The sequence below is a fragment of the Equus przewalskii genome, chromosome 25 (assembly GCF_037783145.1).
Source record: "Equus przewalskii isolate Varuska chromosome 25, EquPr2, whole genome shotgun sequence".
Classification (NCBI taxonomy): domain Eukaryota; kingdom Metazoa; phylum Chordata; class Mammalia; order Perissodactyla; family Equidae; genus Equus; species Equus przewalskii.
The window spans coordinates 17,263,935-17,280,554 of record NC_091855.1 but is presented as its reverse complement, the minus strand read 5'-3'; the positions used below and the strand labels follow the sequence as shown (position 1 = coordinate 17,280,554).

General features: G+C 44.0%; 1 long non-coding RNA gene across 2 annotated transcripts in view; it reads right to left on the bottom strand.

The window, feature by feature from the left end:
- The window catches only part of LOC139079325 (uncharacterized), a 71,394-nt gene that overhangs the window by 16,115 nt on the left and 38,659 nt on the right, over positions 1 to 16,620 (bottom strand). Inside the window, exon 1 of one of the 2 annotated variants that reach the window (XR_011532861.1) lies at positions 3,655 to 3,850. The exons of the other annotated variant lie outside the window; for it this stretch is intronic. This is a non-coding gene — a long non-coding RNA (uncharacterized lncRNA). Of the gene's footprint in view, positions 1 to 3,654; positions 3,851 to 16,620 lie in introns of those variants that run through there. 2 annotated transcript variants of the gene reach the window in all.

The window sequence follows — 16,620 nt, the reverse complement described above, 5'->3', positions numbered from 1 at the left end:
CAATCCTGGAAGGAGATTTGCTTCCTGTGGGGTGAACTTTGATCAATGGGAAACAGGAAATGGGTGGGAGCGAGACACATAAATTCTCCCTCCTCTTTTTCCTGTTAGCTACTCCAGGGTGTGGTTTTTCCTTACAACCCTCCAGGAGACGTTCTGCATGCTGAATGGACAGATCTGTTGAACAGACTGGTGTGTCCCTTGTCTCTTAGTAGCTTATTGTGAAACAGTGACTAGTGTGGTCGTACATTGCATTACATCATTTCCAGTCTTCCTTGCTTAATTTCTTTTTCCCTTACTCTTCCTGCTTTGGGCTTACACTTCCCTGAAAAAGGGTTAACACCTTAATTCTTGACTCAGGCTCTATTTTCTAGAGTACTCAGGCTAAGAAAGTTTCCTTTATTAATCATCACATTTTATTATTGAGACTTGGAGTTCTACTTCACAGAATGGAGTACAAATAACAGCTTTCCAGTTGTAACCAGTAGTTCAATACTTGAGCTCCCATCTGCCTATTTAACTGAAAGAATGCCTTTATTTCCAGAATCCTCCTTCTCTTATAGACTCCAAATCTTACTAATGTACAGAGAGCCAGACCTGGACATTCTTGAATCTCTAATGGAATCAGGATAGCTTCCTGAGGCTGGAAGGCTTTACAAGCACAAGTGACTGTTGTTGTGTGCTAAGATCCATCTTACGTAGTAATATAGTTTTAGTGGGGTACGTAACTGCCTAGTTAAAGACTACATTTCCCAGCATCTCTTGCATCTGGGTATTCACATGATTACATTCTGGCCAATGGGACACTGGACTAGCGACACGTGTGCTACCTCCAGGTCTTGCTTTTAAAAGAACTGGTACATACATCTCTGGCCCTTTTCTCCTTCACTCTGGCTGAGAAATGAAGAAAACTGGAGTAGCTTCCTTGTCCTGACATGAAAGACACAAGTTGAGAATGACAGAGCTGCTCAAATAGCCCTGGACAGCTTATCTCTGGAATGTTAAATATGAGGGAAATAAACTTCCATCTTGCTCAAGACACTGTATTTTGGGGTCCCTCTTATTATAGCAGCCTAACCTGCTCCCTGTTTAATATATCACGTACCAGATCCTGGTTGCTGCTGTCACCAAACTGAGAGATGCATTGTTGAGCTATGTCACTGCTTCTGCTGCTGGTGCTCCAGTCTGTTGTGACTGCCTGCTGAAACTCCAGCATCCTAAAAATGTGTTCTCCTATGTCACTCACAAAGTTCCAGTTCCCAGTCACTAACCCAGCTCAGTCCCTCTGAACAAATTTGGGAGGAAATAAGTCCTCTGTGGAAGACTCTGCTAGCTGCTAACTGTTTACCCAATATTTATTCTGATTTTGCAATGGCCTAGCATTTGTCATCCTCCCCCACCCCAACATAGGTTTTGCTCAAGGTGAAAAAAAAACTATAGTTCCCCAACTTCTTGCATCTGAGGGTGACCCTATGACATAGTTTTGGAAGAAGTCTCATGGTGACTTCAAGGAGGGTTTAAATTTCCCAATAAAGGCATCTCCCCTTCCAACTTGTTGTTTCCTCTTCCTTCTTAGTTAACGGAAAGCACATATGAGGCCAAAGGTGGAACAGCCATTTTGCAACCTTGAATAGTAAAGGGTGATGGTTGGGATGGCAGAGCAGAAGGAGAGAAAGATCCTGAAACACTGATAACATCAGGGAGCCATGCACCAGCCTTAGACTGCCTGGCCAGTCTGTTTTTATACGAGGAAAAATAAACCCCAATTTGGCTAAGCTTCCATAGTCAGGATTCTATTACACGCAGGCAAAAGCAACCTCTAATGGATACGCCCCCTCAGAAGTCCTGAGTTTCTTTCAAGAATTTTTCAAGCTGCACCCAGCAGCCTTCAAGTGACACCTCAATTATTTTCCTCCAAAACAAACAAAAAAACAAAATTAAACTTCTACCTTAGAAGCAGGTAAGAGCCTGGTGTAAGAAGCAGCTTTTGAATATGTCATCAGCACACAGACAAGGGTTTCTTTGCTGCTTTGCCCAGGACCAATCCTAGCCTAAGGAAGGGCAAATTAGGGGAGATAATCTGGTAGATGAAGCGATAGGCAAGTCCACAAAACCAACACTGCTGTGGACTCTTTGGGAAGCAGAGCAAGACAGACCAAGAAGCAAAAACTGTCCTTATTAAAATTACACAGATTTTCTATTTCTTCCACTGCCTCTATTAAACCTGCTAAAATATCCTACAAAGCATTAACTGTAACCTTTGGATTAACTTTCTTTCCTCTTGGGCAGAAATCATTTGCATTGCAATTGGACAAGAATCATTTATAATGCGACTGGTTTTCTGCACACTAACCCCTACCCTTACAGAGCCGTAAAAGAACTGAATCAATCATAAACAGGAAATCAAAGAAAGGTAAATACCCCTAGACAATCTGATCATCGCCACGCAGAATGGACCTGCTAAAGAGTAACCAGCACAGCACTGAAAGGGACATCCAGGGATCTCTTTTGCTGATTTTCAACTTTTGAATAATTTTTCATAATAAACCACATCTTTTAAAAGTGCTGTCCAGAAAGGACAGATTCAAACAGATATTTGTACACCAATGTTCATAGCAGCACTATTCACAATAGCCCAAAGGGAGAAACAACCCAAATGTCCATTGGTAGACAGATGAATGGATAAACAAAAGTAGTATATCCAGACAATGGACTATTAGCCATAAAAAGGAAGGAAATTCTGATACACGCTACAACATGGATGAAACTTGAGGACATTATACTAACTGCAATAAGTCAGACACAAAAGAACAAATACTGCATGATTCCACTTACAAAAGGTACTTAGAATACCGTCATGCTTAATGACAGGGTTATGTTCTGAGAAATGTGTCATTAGGCGATTTTGTCATTGTGCAAACATCACAGAGTGCACTTACACAAAGCTAGATGGTATAATCTACTACATACCTAGGCTGTGCGGTACTAATCTTATGGGACCAGCGTCGTATATGTGGTCTGTTGTTGACCAAAGCATTGCTATGTGGTGAAAGACTGCAGTCAAATTCATAGAGACAGAAAGTGCAACAGTGGTTACCAGAGGCTAGGGGTAGGAAGGAATGGGGAGTTAGTGTTTAATGGGTACAGAGTTTGTGTGAGATGATGAAACGTTCTGGAGATGGACGGTGGTGATGATTGCACAACAATGTGAATGTACTTAATGCCACTGAACTGTACACTTAAAAATGGTTAAAATGGTAAATGTTATGTTATGCATATTTTCCCACGATAAAAGGAAAGATGAAGGAAGTAGGAAGGGAGAGAGAGAAGGAGAGAGGGAAGAAGGAAGAGAAAAAAGTGCTGTCCAATTGTTGGACTCTCTTTTAGTTTTGAGGGTTTGTGATTCTGTCTGCTACTGTGTGTCAGGCTCTGTGCTAAGCACCGGTCATTCAATTTTCACAACATCGTGAAGAGTTATTCCACTTACCTTACAGATGAGAATACAGAGATTTAGAGAGGTTAAGTCAGTTCCCTTAAGGCACACAGCAGAGCCAGTTCAGCCTCCCTTCACTGCCAATGCTCTTAACCACTCCTCTCTACTGCCTCTTCTTTCCAGGCAAATCTTTCACTTCTGAATAAAGCAAATTTCAGAATTACCTGTTATCTCTCCAAGCTCTTTCGTTGTGTGCTTTCAAAGAGGGGGAATGGAAATCGCTTTCTCCCATAAATCCACAGTGAGCTTTTTCCCTGTGAGGACTCACAACTCAGAGGCTCCAGTCTCGTTGAGTTTTTTCTCCCTTCTCATCCGCCTCCAGTTCAGCATATCGCAGGGTTGAGGACCCAGACAAGGGGTCTGTGCAGGGCGGAAAAGAGCATGGACCGTGAAGTGGACGACATCCAGGAAAACAAACAAATATGCCAAATATGTCTGATTAAATGGCCCAAAACCAGACACAGAAGGAAAGGCTTGGTGGTTCTCTAATAGAATTCTAAGTCAATATCCCTGAAGAAAGGGAGCTATGGCAAAGATAAAACAAACTGCTGAATTTAAAAAATAATTTCTATTAGGGTTGGGAATATATTTTCCAAATTCACACATCTCTCATCAATTTGCTAGGTTCTACCCAATTGCAGCATCAGATTAAAAACTCCCTTTAAAACCAAGAAGTCCCTGGGGCTTCCACATGAAAGGAATGGTTAGAGACCCCAGGATCCACAGCAGCCTGTGGGGCACCCCTTACGCCAGTTTAGGCTCTGGAGGCAGAAAAGCAAGTCTTTCGCTGAGCTGGAGAGAAAAGGAAGCATTCCCCTCTCGGCCCTGATCAGAGAATCCAGCTGTGCCACCCGGATCACACAAACCTAACCCTGGGAAGTTTCCTGCCCCTGGGCAAGAGGGTGGGATTGTCCGTGGGAGAAGGAAGCCCTGAGTCACCGAATCGATTCTTCTTTTATCCGATCTTGTGGGCGGAAGTGTGGAAAACTGCTCATTTCTCAGCTCCTCTTAGTGAGAGTAACATGAGTTAGTGGCTAGGAGTGGGAGTGGGATTGTGTTCACTTGTAATTAGAACCGAATAAACCTCAGTCTAAACCCGAACCAGAGCCCTGCTGGGCGGCTGCCCACGGGCTGCTCCCGGCACAGCTGTGGGGAGGGGCCGCCGGCCTGCTGCTGCCCCGCCTGCCCTCTCCTCGCCGCCCCGGCCGCCCCACCTCACACGGGATGCGCCAGGAAAGGGTTGCTGGAGGTTTGGCCGTGCACAGTGAAAGATGCTCAAGGAAGATCTGTCCAACAGTGAGGAGAGGAAAAGAATGCTGTCAGCTAGATCCCCTGACCCGAAACTCAGGTGTGAGATGAGGACCTGCGTCAGGGTGATAGACATGGGAACAGCAAACAAAGAAGGGGAAGAAGGAAAAATCGACCGAACTTGCTGGCCATCTGAATGTGGTGAGGGGAGGAGACAGGTCCAAGGAGCACAGCACGGTTCAGAGTTCGCGGGGACAGTTCTAGACACTTCCACCGTAAGCATCTTTGCCGTGGACATCTTTGCCGCAAATGCTGTCGCCGCCTAGCTAGGTGGCCGAAGGCAATTTTGCAGTAAAAGGTAAAATGACGAAAGTAAAAGAGGGACGTTTATTAGAAGGACATAATGAAACGTAGTACATATGTGGACTACATTTCAATGTTCCATCACGTGCCCAGTCCCTACGTTTCACCGAATCATCTCAGCCAAATTCTGTGCCAAATACCAAAATTCTGTCCACATCATATTCTTCACTATCGAATAGCAAAAACAAGGTCATCATCTTCAAGAAACTTATACTCAGGAGGAGTCACGTAACCATTTCTTTTTTTTTGAGAGGGCTTAGGAGAAACTCGATTCTTCTTTTGCCTCCAGCTTCTCATATTGCATGATGAATTTGGTAAAGACGGCATTAGAGAACAAGTTGTTGTATCTAAATTAGCTGAAGAGTCGATAATGAATGCCCCGGAAGACTGTTGTGAATGACCAGCCGCCTCTTTGATAATTGCCATAGCTTGGTAAACTTTTGATTTTGATGGGTGGGAGGGATGCCTGTGTTCCCTGAAGAATTTGCAAACTAAATGCTATTTTCTAGTATAGTATGCAATGTGACTTTACACTCTCTTGTTTCACACTTACACTAAGTTTTATCGCCGTGTTTTCTCATTGAAACCAAACTGTCAACCAGTTATTTTATCTTTTACAGCAAAATTGCCTTATGGACAATTAGGTATGCAGTGAAAATGCTTGTGGCAAAGATGTCTGTGGCAAAGATATCTATGGCAAAGATGCTTACGGGGAAAATATCGGACACAGTGACACCTAGGTCACAGGAGCGTCCACATAGAAAGCTCCATAGGAAGGCAGGACTAGAGGTGGATTTAGAGGAGTCTAGAGACATGATATTTGGGGAGTGGGCTTCTTAGGAATTAACTCTCAAAAGAGAAAAACATCAGAGCAAAGAGCTAAAGACCAAACCCTGGGAATACACAGTGTATGCTCTGCAGGAGGGAGAAGAGCCATGGAGTACAGAGACAGGAGGGAAGAACATGGAAGTCGTTCAGGGACTAGCAAAAAAGGATTTGGGTGTCATTGGGAGGCAGTTTGGCTTCTATCAACCACACAACTATGGTCTGTGTTGGCCTCCATTTTTGTGAGTGGAAGATTCTGGGGAAAAATCTCTGATTTGAGGTTGTCCCCTCCATTCCCTTTCTCCAGTGACTGTTTTGGGAGCATGGGGTCTGGTTCAACCATTCAGATTACCCTGAGCTCACCAAGAATCTCCGCACCCCAGAGGAGGCACATTCTAGAGGAGCAGGATCTCAGTGGAGGAAGCCTTACCTATGCTGTTCCATTCTGATCCAGAAGTCTGCTGGCACCCCGGGCTAGGGAAAGCCTCTGCAGAATTGATACACAGCTGATTTGACTTCTTTAGTGCTCCCATTTCACTACTGTCATTTTACCCTTCTCCCAGGTGGACCTGTATATGACCTCTACCATCTCCACAGGTACAAACATAAAACTACGTCTACCTTACAGAGTGACTCAGGGTGGGAGGCCCCAGGCCACCTAATAAGGCTCGCTTCTCAACTGCAGCCCTTAGCTGGGTGATCGGAGTAGACAGTCCTGGCACGCTGGGAACACACTGGAGAGGACAGGATGCTGGCAGCTGCTCCCCTGGGCTGCTGGTGGCATCTCTGCCTGCAAGTTGCCTCCCACCAGATGTTCTGTGCCAGGGCCACCAAGGGGCTGCGGGAACCAGACAGTGACAGCAGCCCAGCCACACAGCCTTTGGAATCATTTATTCTGGGGACTCTTGGCAGCCTTGGTGTGCTTTCCGGACACCAAGCCGGTATCACATGGCCTTAGTCCTCAGTGAGGAAGGCATAAGCCCACTCAAACTCCCCTCACTCTGGGCGAATCCTCAGACGACTCAGACTTCTTTAGCAACTACTCCTTAAACTACTTCTTTGGTTACCCATAGTGCCCAGGGGCCGTCTGCAAACATCCCCCCCATATACACTTCTCCACTCCCCACCCCCAACAGCGTTGGGCATCTCCTAGGGCACAATGATGTCAATTCGCCTTCCTAACACTGAATATTCTTCCATTCTATTTTCCTCCCACATTGGAGGTGAATCAGACTCATGTCATCGTTATCCTGCGTCTACACAGCTTTCTTTAGCCTAGATGCAAAGGGACTAATAGTTGAATGAAAAAAGAAAGCTAAAGACCAGTAGAGATGGCTTTCCTTGTGTCATAATACAGGGTTGACCTTTGTGTGCTTGCAAAAGGAATTGATTGGGTGACGCCCCGAAGACTTCAGCCTGGAGTTTAGCAGCTTACTCTTCCGGTAAACTATACTATGTCAAGTTTTGATATGCTCATCAAGTGGTTTGGGGGCTTTTAGCCAAAAATTTTGCCTCATTTCCTTAGCAGGCATTCTATAGCTGGAACAGGTCTTCTCTCCTTCAAAGTGGATATTTTACTTGTGATTTAGCGCGTTGAAGGATAAGTCATTCTCCTTTGTTGGGAAAGCTTGTCAGGTTCACTTTTAGTCTCAGCAGTGACTATAGCAACAATGTCTAGAGAGTAGTTTTGTTTCCCCAATGGCTGTCATTCCAACCTAAGCTAACTCCATTTGCAAAGTGAAGGATAGTCTCTCTTCCTTCGCTTGGGGACGACCCCTGGAATCGTAGTCCAGTCCTGGTAGTCACGTTGTGGTTGGGGTCTGAGAGCATTTCCAATTCCCCTTTCTCCTGACAGACAAGTGGGCACTTGGTATAACAGAGAGGCAGTACCTGCTTGCTTGCCTCCAGCTGGCAGCATCTTAAGCCCTAACACAACATTCAAGTCGATTTTCAAGGCAAACCCGGCACAGAAACTGAAGAAGCAATACTTTGAAAATCAACGCAGGTTTGCACACTCATCCCAGCCTGAGTTCCCCAGAAGCAGAGCCCGAGGCAAAGGCTTCTGTGCTACTCCTTATTAAAGAGTACAATCCCAGGGAAGTCGGAATGAGGAGGAAGAGGGGTGAGGCAGGAAAGGAGGGAGGCTTGGTGTCAGGCACGACTGACTGCTCAATCTCAAAGTCTCGCCTTCCGAGGGGTGCTGCAAACTGCAGATCACGGCAGTGAAGGAAAAGAGAATGTATCCACAGGTTCCACCTCTCATTGGTCGGAGGCCACCCCACAGGGTCTGAACCCGTACACTTCTGGGTCGTGCCTGGGCACCCCAGCAGATCTCACAGCAGTGTCGTGGCCCCCCCACCAACAGAGATGCTCCAGGCCAGAGCTAGAAGAACTACAGTAGGGCAAAGGACCACGGGGCTGTGGATTGTGTCCTCCAGAGAGTGGCTGGAGTCCTTGAGGAAGTGTTTGCTGGAGCAGATCAGATGGGCAAAGGCTCCAGGGACAAGTGAGATAAAGAGGATCTGAAATGGTTCACAAAATGTATCTAACACAACAGCAAACCAGAAACTGGCTCTCTAGAACTTTCTTCCATACCTGCACTGTGTGACCACTCATTACAAGGTTCTATCAAGCCCTCTATCATCAAGCCCCCAAACCATTTGGTTTGAAATAGTATGGTCAACTGGACAATTTTATTGAAAAACAATATTATTGCTTTAACAGGGGAAATCCCATGTTGGAGTGTCAACACGAAATGGGGCTACTTTTCTAGCACCTGCTCCCTACTAAGCTCTGTGGAACACCCTTTCCCACCGGGAGAGTGAGCTTCCTTAACGGCTTTTCAATCGAAGTCCGTAGTTCTTCAGTTACTTTCAGTTATCAAGTCATCCCATTTTAGGGGCTGGCCCCATGGCCGAGTGGTTAGGTTTGCATGCTCTGCTTCGGCGGCCCAGGGTTTCATCGGTTCGGATCCTGGGCATGAATGTGGCACTGCTCATCAGGCCACGCTGAGGTGGCATCCCACATAGCACAACCAGAAGGACCTACAACTAGAATATTCAACCATGTACTGGGGGGCTTTGGGGAGAAGAAGAAGAAAAAAAGACTGGCAACAGATGTTAGCTCAGGTGCCAATCTTTAAAAAAAAAAATTTTTTTAATCATCTCATTTTAGTCCTTAAATTTCCGTCCTATTTATTTAAAAATTTCCATTTCAAATTCAACTCAAAGCTCCCTAGCCCCCAGCCCCCACCAAGGCTAGATTGGAGTGTGATGGGGGCATGGTCAACTCTCCCTGACACACTCCCTCCTTCTCTCCTGTGCTCTTCCCTCTGGTGTTGGCATGGGAGGAGAGAGCAGGAAAATGGCATTATCTCCATTATGGCTTAATGGATACATGACCCTTTTCATGGTTTCTTATAATTAGTTTTCTAGCTGTTTTCTATGGTCTGGATATGGATGGATGATGCTCTCAGCAGGCTTCACTGATGTGAGACAGTTTCCCAAGGTGTCTGGGGTTCCTCAAGAGGAGCGATCCTATCTTCAGAATGACCCCCAGGGGCAGTCTCAGCTGGACTCCTGGGAGGTCTAGGCTCTTTGCTCCTTGCTGTGTGGTCCCCAGTGAGCCCTATTCCCACCTCCTCAATTCTAGAAGGCCCATATCCTGGATCTGCCTGCACAAGTGGAATCTATTTTCTGTACCTCTAGGAATGGAAAATTTAAAGGGATGGTCCTTGTTCCCGCCTTGCCTGGTCATCTCTCCTCATTATCTCTTCCAGGGCTCTTTCTCCAGTCCCAACCAGAAGATGAGATGCCAGCCTGTTCCTCCTGAAGACACTCCCAAGTTGTACAATGATTTTCTCCAGGTCCTGCTCTTTCCTCTTGTCTTGAAGCTTACTCCCCATCCCCATGAGCAGCGAAAGAAAGATGAGAGAGCTGTTCTTCACAATATTCTCCTACTTAAAAGACCGTTTCTCTCCCTCACAGTCCTATATTGGGAGATGGGAGACGGTATGGGAGTGTAGGATGGGGTTAGAAGGGTACTAGGAACTTGGTGGTGGTAGTGGTCTGGGACTTGATGAAAGTGTTGCCTCTCAGCAAGTCATTTTGGGATGTTGCCCTCTCCAATAGCTGGCCATTGTCTGCATTTACGAGGTGGAGAAACTCGAGGTTTGTTTTCAGCCGTAAAGTTAGCTATCAGTTCCAACCAATAAAAGAAAAAACTCCCACTTGGCTCCCATCTTCATCCTATTACATAAACATCCCCAGTAGCTGACTTTTTTTTTTTTTTTTTTAAGTATTATCAATTCTAGTGCCTTTTGGGGTGATTTTGCAGCCTCTACGAATTTTGTCTCTTTTTCTTAGTATTTTCATGTTGTGGTGAGGGAGGTTCGCTTTTTCCTTTACTGTTTAGTTATCCTCAATCAATTATTCCTGGCCTTAATTGTTGGAGTGGCAGCCATCATGTCTAAGTTCCAGGCAACATGACAGAAGATGGAAAAGGCACGGGCCCTCTCCACCCCTTTTAAGGACTTGCTCTGGAAGATCACATAACCCCTCTGCTAAGGTCAGAACCCAGTCCTCAGGCCCATCCAGCTACAAGGGAGGCTGGGAAAGGCAGCCCTCTGGCCAAGTGCACTGCTGCCTCCAATAACATGATGATGATGTAGGCAAGTCTCCACCACATCCCCAAAGATGAAAATTCTAGATCATTCTTTTATAGTTTATTTTATTAAGAAACATTTTCAAATTATTTTTCTTATTAAAAAAGCAATGGATGTTTGTTAAAAGGCAAAAAATAGACAAACCAAAGGCAACCATGAAGAACCCCCATATGGATCCACTCATCGGAAACAACTGCCGAGGTGTGTATCGTCCAGATTTTTTGTGTGCATCTATGTCTTTTCTACAAGAATGGGTTACACTCTATAACCCTCAGGTCTGAGTCTGGATAAATAACTAATTTGGGGAGAGAGCTGAGGATTTTCATGCTCCTTTAAGAGATACTGTCACTTATTTAAGCAATTCACCTATTATTGGACATGGAGGTTATTTCAAGTAATTTTCTTTTGCTAAAAATTTAGGATGTTTCCAATTTTTCATTATCATACACAGTGCAGAGTTGAAATAATTGTCCAAAAATTAATTCCAAATTTAAAATGTCAAAAGAATAAGGAAAAAAAATCACTGCACTTAAAAAAGGCAGGGGAGGGGAGACAAAAAATGCCAAACAAATGCATTAACAGTTAGAAAAACTACCCCACAGTCTGCCAAAATGATGACTACGTGAAAAATCAATGACCAAGAAGCATTGATTTTTCATAATACCAAAATTTTGATCATAAGGCCAAAATTACCTTATCAGCAACTTATGTTCGACCAAATTCCTTTTGTTCAAACTGCTTTCAGCCAAATCACCTGGAGCTGAGTTAAATGATTAAGCTCTCTTGGAAGACATTAAGGGTGACCCACTTAACCTGCATCCTTTTCTTTAGGGAAGATTTAGGGTGAAATTGGTAGAAAGTGCTATTGCCCTTCCAATCGGAAAAGAGATGGTAGACTTTTAAGACCCATCTTTTTATTTCCCCATCCCTTGAGTTTTGCTCAAACGAGGTTTCAAAAGGTTTAGATCACTTCTTCAGAATATTTAATTAAGATTTTTGACATTACTCAGATATAAAGAGAAGACGCCCAGCAGACCCACCCAGCCCTGATTTATTAGAAACGAGGCTTTGAGCTTCACGCCTTTTGATTGCTATGCCAGAAAAAGAGAATGAACCGCCGCTTTCCTTCAGCTTTTCTCAGGATTTCTCTGAAGTGAAATTAAATGTAACCTCTCGTGCTCATGTGCACGGTTTATTTCTCGAAGGGGCTCTTTCCTTGGGAGGCACTAGAACAGCATCACGGCACCAGCCTGGCTCCTTTGTCCATTTCTGCCTTTACTTCATTAACTCCAGCCCTAGGGCCCTCTCCAAAGGTAACCAGAAGTCAGTGTTGGGGATAAAGGGACCAACCTGCATCACATCCATCAGGTGGCCCAGCAGAGCTAAGGGGAAACACTTCTGAGCCCAGCAGAGCCATCTACCCAGGAGCCCTTAGGGACTAGATCTGCAGAGGGCTCAGTGCCATGAAGATCTTCCCTTTTAAGCTTCAACATTTTTGTTTCTGCCTTAGTCATTTGAGATGGCAATCTTTTTCAAAATACGTTTTATACTTTCTGGCTTTTTAAACAAAATATGTACGATATAATTAAGCCTTTTCTTGGATGGGAGTCACCTTATAGAACATCATTTTAAACATTTCTTGGGATCCAGTCTTTGTTCCAGGCACTATGCCAAAGGGATACAAACATGCATAAGACAAAAACTCCAAGGCAAAGAAGTCCCAGTCTAGTGGGAGACACAAACGACTAATCACCAGTTACACAACTTCTGATAATGAAAGGAATTGTGAAAAAGGATGGTTTGAGAACTCAGAAAGTAACATCTAATTCTCCCTGACTTTCAGAAAAGGAAATTTTGAGAGAGAACTCGATGTCGAGGATTAAGGAAGGCTTCAGTTCCAAGTAGTGAGGATGATGGAAGGACATTCCAGGCAGAAAGAAGCATGTGCAAAAACCCCGAGTTTGAGGATACGTTTAGGGGAACTCCCAATAGTTTGGGATAGCCAGCAGGTAGTGTGCATTGGTGAATGGCAGGAATGGGGACCAAGTCTCAGAATTCCTTTCACGAGAGATAATAGATAAGCTTGTGACACTCTTTGGAGATTTAAAAAATCTAATGTGGTTTATATGTGGTATATGATAAACAAATATTTTTGAGTCAAAAATATTTTCAGATCAGTATATTACAAATTAAATTATGTGTCACTTTTTAATATAATCCTTAATAATATTTATTTTAAAAGACATTTCTTCTTTGTTCCACTAATAAACAACACATACACCTTAATTTACCTTATTAATTATGTAAGAAAGGCATAGTCTCCTGAGCAATACATTTAAGATTAACATCTTGTGTTGTGGGTGTTTTTTGAGATTGAACACACCTAATATAGAGTGATTTTGACTAAATTTTACAGTAGCAAAAATAGGTTAAAACTGCTTGCGTGACCTAATGTTGGAATACTTGCCTTTGCTATGAAAAAAATACCAACTGGTTTATTTTTGAAACACTCATGTTTGTTTCCAAATGATGAAATTAGAAAAGGGCTCCAGGCTGCTCTTTCCCAGCTTGTCCTAGCAAAGAACACACCACAGGTATTCATGATCTTTATACTCAATAAGCCAGGCACACAATTGCATGTAACAGTCACTATTTTTTGAAGTATCAGACATACCTTGATATACAATAGAAGAAGATTTATTATTATAACTGCAACTTCTAGATCTGATGACATCATCTTGAAGAGATTTAGAGAATGTTCTTTCTTATGTTTTCATTAGTTTGTTGCATTTCGACATGAGGACCTAAATGTGTCCCATCTTTAGTCATTAGTCCATTATGGGTATACATTTTAAAATATATGACCCAAAATACAAACAACCTAAAATAGTATAACAGCTAAAACTCCCACCGTGCATATCAGTGGTCCCCATACCCCAGGTGAGTTAGTGCATCCTTACTCGGGATGAGTAGGAAGAAATCTCTCCTTCTCCCCATCCCATTAACCACTATGCACACCCACTCGGAGGGGGTCAAATGCTTTGGCTTTAACAGGTGGGAATAGTTAATTAAATAGTTCTAAAATTCATATTTCAAATTCAGAAAAATAGAAACTGAAACAAGAAACAGGCGAAAACATTAAAGGCATAAACTCCCTAGAACATTTGAGACGTTCCGTGGTTGGGAAATAATGCTACTGAAGGATTTTAAGCATTATTCAGTTTGCATTTTAAAATGATCTCTCTGGCAACAACAGCGACGATGAGTTAAGGAGAGGTGAGCCTGAAGCCACAGACCAGGGAGGTGGCTGCTGCAATGATCCAAGCAAGAAAGAAGAGTTGCCACCTGGGCAACAGCAGTGAGCTGTGGATTATTCTATCAGGTGAAGAGCAAGGATTTGGAAATGTGAACTGTTTCATCCGTAATTCTATGAACACGGATCCACTGGGGCCACCTGAAGTGTGTAGAGCTACCTGGCCCCCATCTGCTGGAGATACCAATAATCATGACTGCTTATTTTTTTAACCATGTTTTGGCTCTTCTTTTGCATTCAGTTTTTAGTTCTTTCTATGCCTGCCTGTAGCATAAAAGTACTTTCTTTTAATTTTTTCCTTCTAATTTGTTCTGGGTTTAGAAAATAGAGATCTAAGTTTGTTAGAATTCATATGAAGCAATCATAGCTAAGTCATTAGTGCATGATGCAGCGGCGCTCCTCAAAAAAAAAAAAAAAGTGCATGAAATTAGTCAAGTCTCTTGTCTGCTTGTATGTGTTTTTCGTGGTGTTCTCAGTTGGGACCTGTCTTAGTTTGGGTTCCCTCAGAAGCAGACCCTGAGACAAGGTCTCTAGGATAGTTTCTTTGGGAGGTAAGGGAACACTTACAGGGGGTAAGAATGTGTTATTAAGGCAGCTCCCATTGTGGATGTGTGGCACTCATCCCCACTGCGGAGACGCTGGCTGCCAGTGTAAAGTGCATGCCTTAGAGTTACCTGACCCAAGGGGGCAGTTTACTGGGGTATTTATACACCAATTCCCATAAGTCATTGGTTTAGGGCTGCTCCTGGGGAGCATTAATTCTTTGGCACTTCTGGCCTGGCATGGAAGCAGCAAAGTGAGCTCCACGAGCAAGAGAAGCTCCTCAGGCAAAGAAATGCCAGTGCTGCCAATGAGAAGTCTGATGGTGCACACTTATGTGGTAAGAGTGAGGGGAAGAGGGGCCGGAAATGCACAGTGACTGCTGTAGGATCTAGGTGGTAACGTTCATAGATGGCTGAAAGTCTGCGTTTCATTATCATTATTATTGCTACTGTATTTTATCACTTTAGAGACCCCCAAATTCACTGTGAGCTCTCTGGCTTCTCAGTGCCTCCATTGCTGTGCTCAAAAGCCAAATAAATGTAGGTAGTGATGACTCATTTTATGTGTCATCTTGACTGGGCTAAGGGATGCCCAGATAGCTGGTACAACATTATTTCTGGGTATGGCTATGAGGATGTTTCTGGAAGAGATTAGCATTTGAATTGGTTGACTAAGTAAAGAAGAACGCCTTCACCAGTGCAGGTGGGCATCATCAAATCCATTGAGGGCCAGAATAGAAGAAAAGGGTGGAGGAAGGGTGAAACTGTTCTCTGCCTGAGCTGGGACATCCATCTTCTCTCGCCTTCAGACGTCAGCGCTCCTGGTTCTCAGGCCTTTGAACTCAGACTGGGACCAACACCATCAGCACTTCTGGTTCTCAGGCCTTCAGACTTGGACTGAACTGCACCACGGGCTTTCCTTGTTCTCCAGCTTGCAGGTGGCGGATCATGGGACTTCTCAGCCTCCATAATCACGTGAGTCAATTCCTATTTTATATATGTGCGTATCTCCTATTGGTTCTGTTTCTCTCGAGAACCCTTACTAATACACAGATATATTTCCATATTTTACTTACAACCACATATGGGCCATCACAGGAATAGAGTGGAAGGGAAAAGACTGGAACTAAAGACACAACTGGAAAGGAGAGGCATAACTGGGGAAGAGAAAAGAGAAAGAGTACGAAACATTTTTTTCCAGGAAATAGCATTAATGGACACCTGAGGAGGGAGTCCTTGAAGGGAGCAAAGGATGGTGCTGACATGGGAAATTTGAAACCAAACTTTGCATTTGTTGTCGTCCCTACCCCCCACCCCCCAGCCCCCATCTAAGGCCAGCCAAATTTCCATAGTGGAGAGAAAATGAGAGAGAGGAAATGAGACAGAAGTGGGTCAGTGGATGAGCTGTTGAATCCTATGCTCGCCTCAGTGTGTGCAAACCCCTAATAACAACCCAGCCTGTATCCCCAACCACCGAGCAGTCCTACCGCGTCTGCTAGGCTGAAGGCTACCGCACTGGCCCGCAGCTCAAGTGAGACAGAGTCAACGTGGGACTATAACTTATAATTCTTTCTGAAAGCTTCCAGGAATAGGAGATCCTTTTTATTCTAAAATCCTGACAAATTGGAGAGGATCTTCTCTTCGTCAGACTGACAGTCCTCCTGGTAAAGGCGTTTTGACTGAGGCTGAATTGTTCTCCACAGCTTGTTCAACCAGATAATCCCCCTGAAAGACAAATTCTTCTCTGCACTATTGCAAACTGCCTTTCTGTCCATTTTTCCTCATGAAATCAAATTAACCCTCTCTCTCATGGGAGAAGCTATTGCCACAGTGGAGCAGAGACTACTGGTTGAATGTCCAACATCTATTTCCCCTCCTTCCTTAGTAACTAAACCTTGATTTTATCCTGAGCTGCAATGGGCCCAGCTAAAAGACTACATTTCCCAACCTCCCTTGCAGATTGGTATAGCCACGTGACTAAGATCTGGCCAATGTGAGGAAGCATACATGGAATGCCAAAGAAAACTCCTTAAAAGAACTTGACTCAGCTGGAAAGTGCATCCTTTTGAAAATCCTCTCCTTCATCTTTCTTATTCCCTTGGAAAGTAAGCATAATGGTTGGAGATCCATCAGCCATGGCCCATGAGGATGCAGGCTATAGGCTAAAGATGGAGGA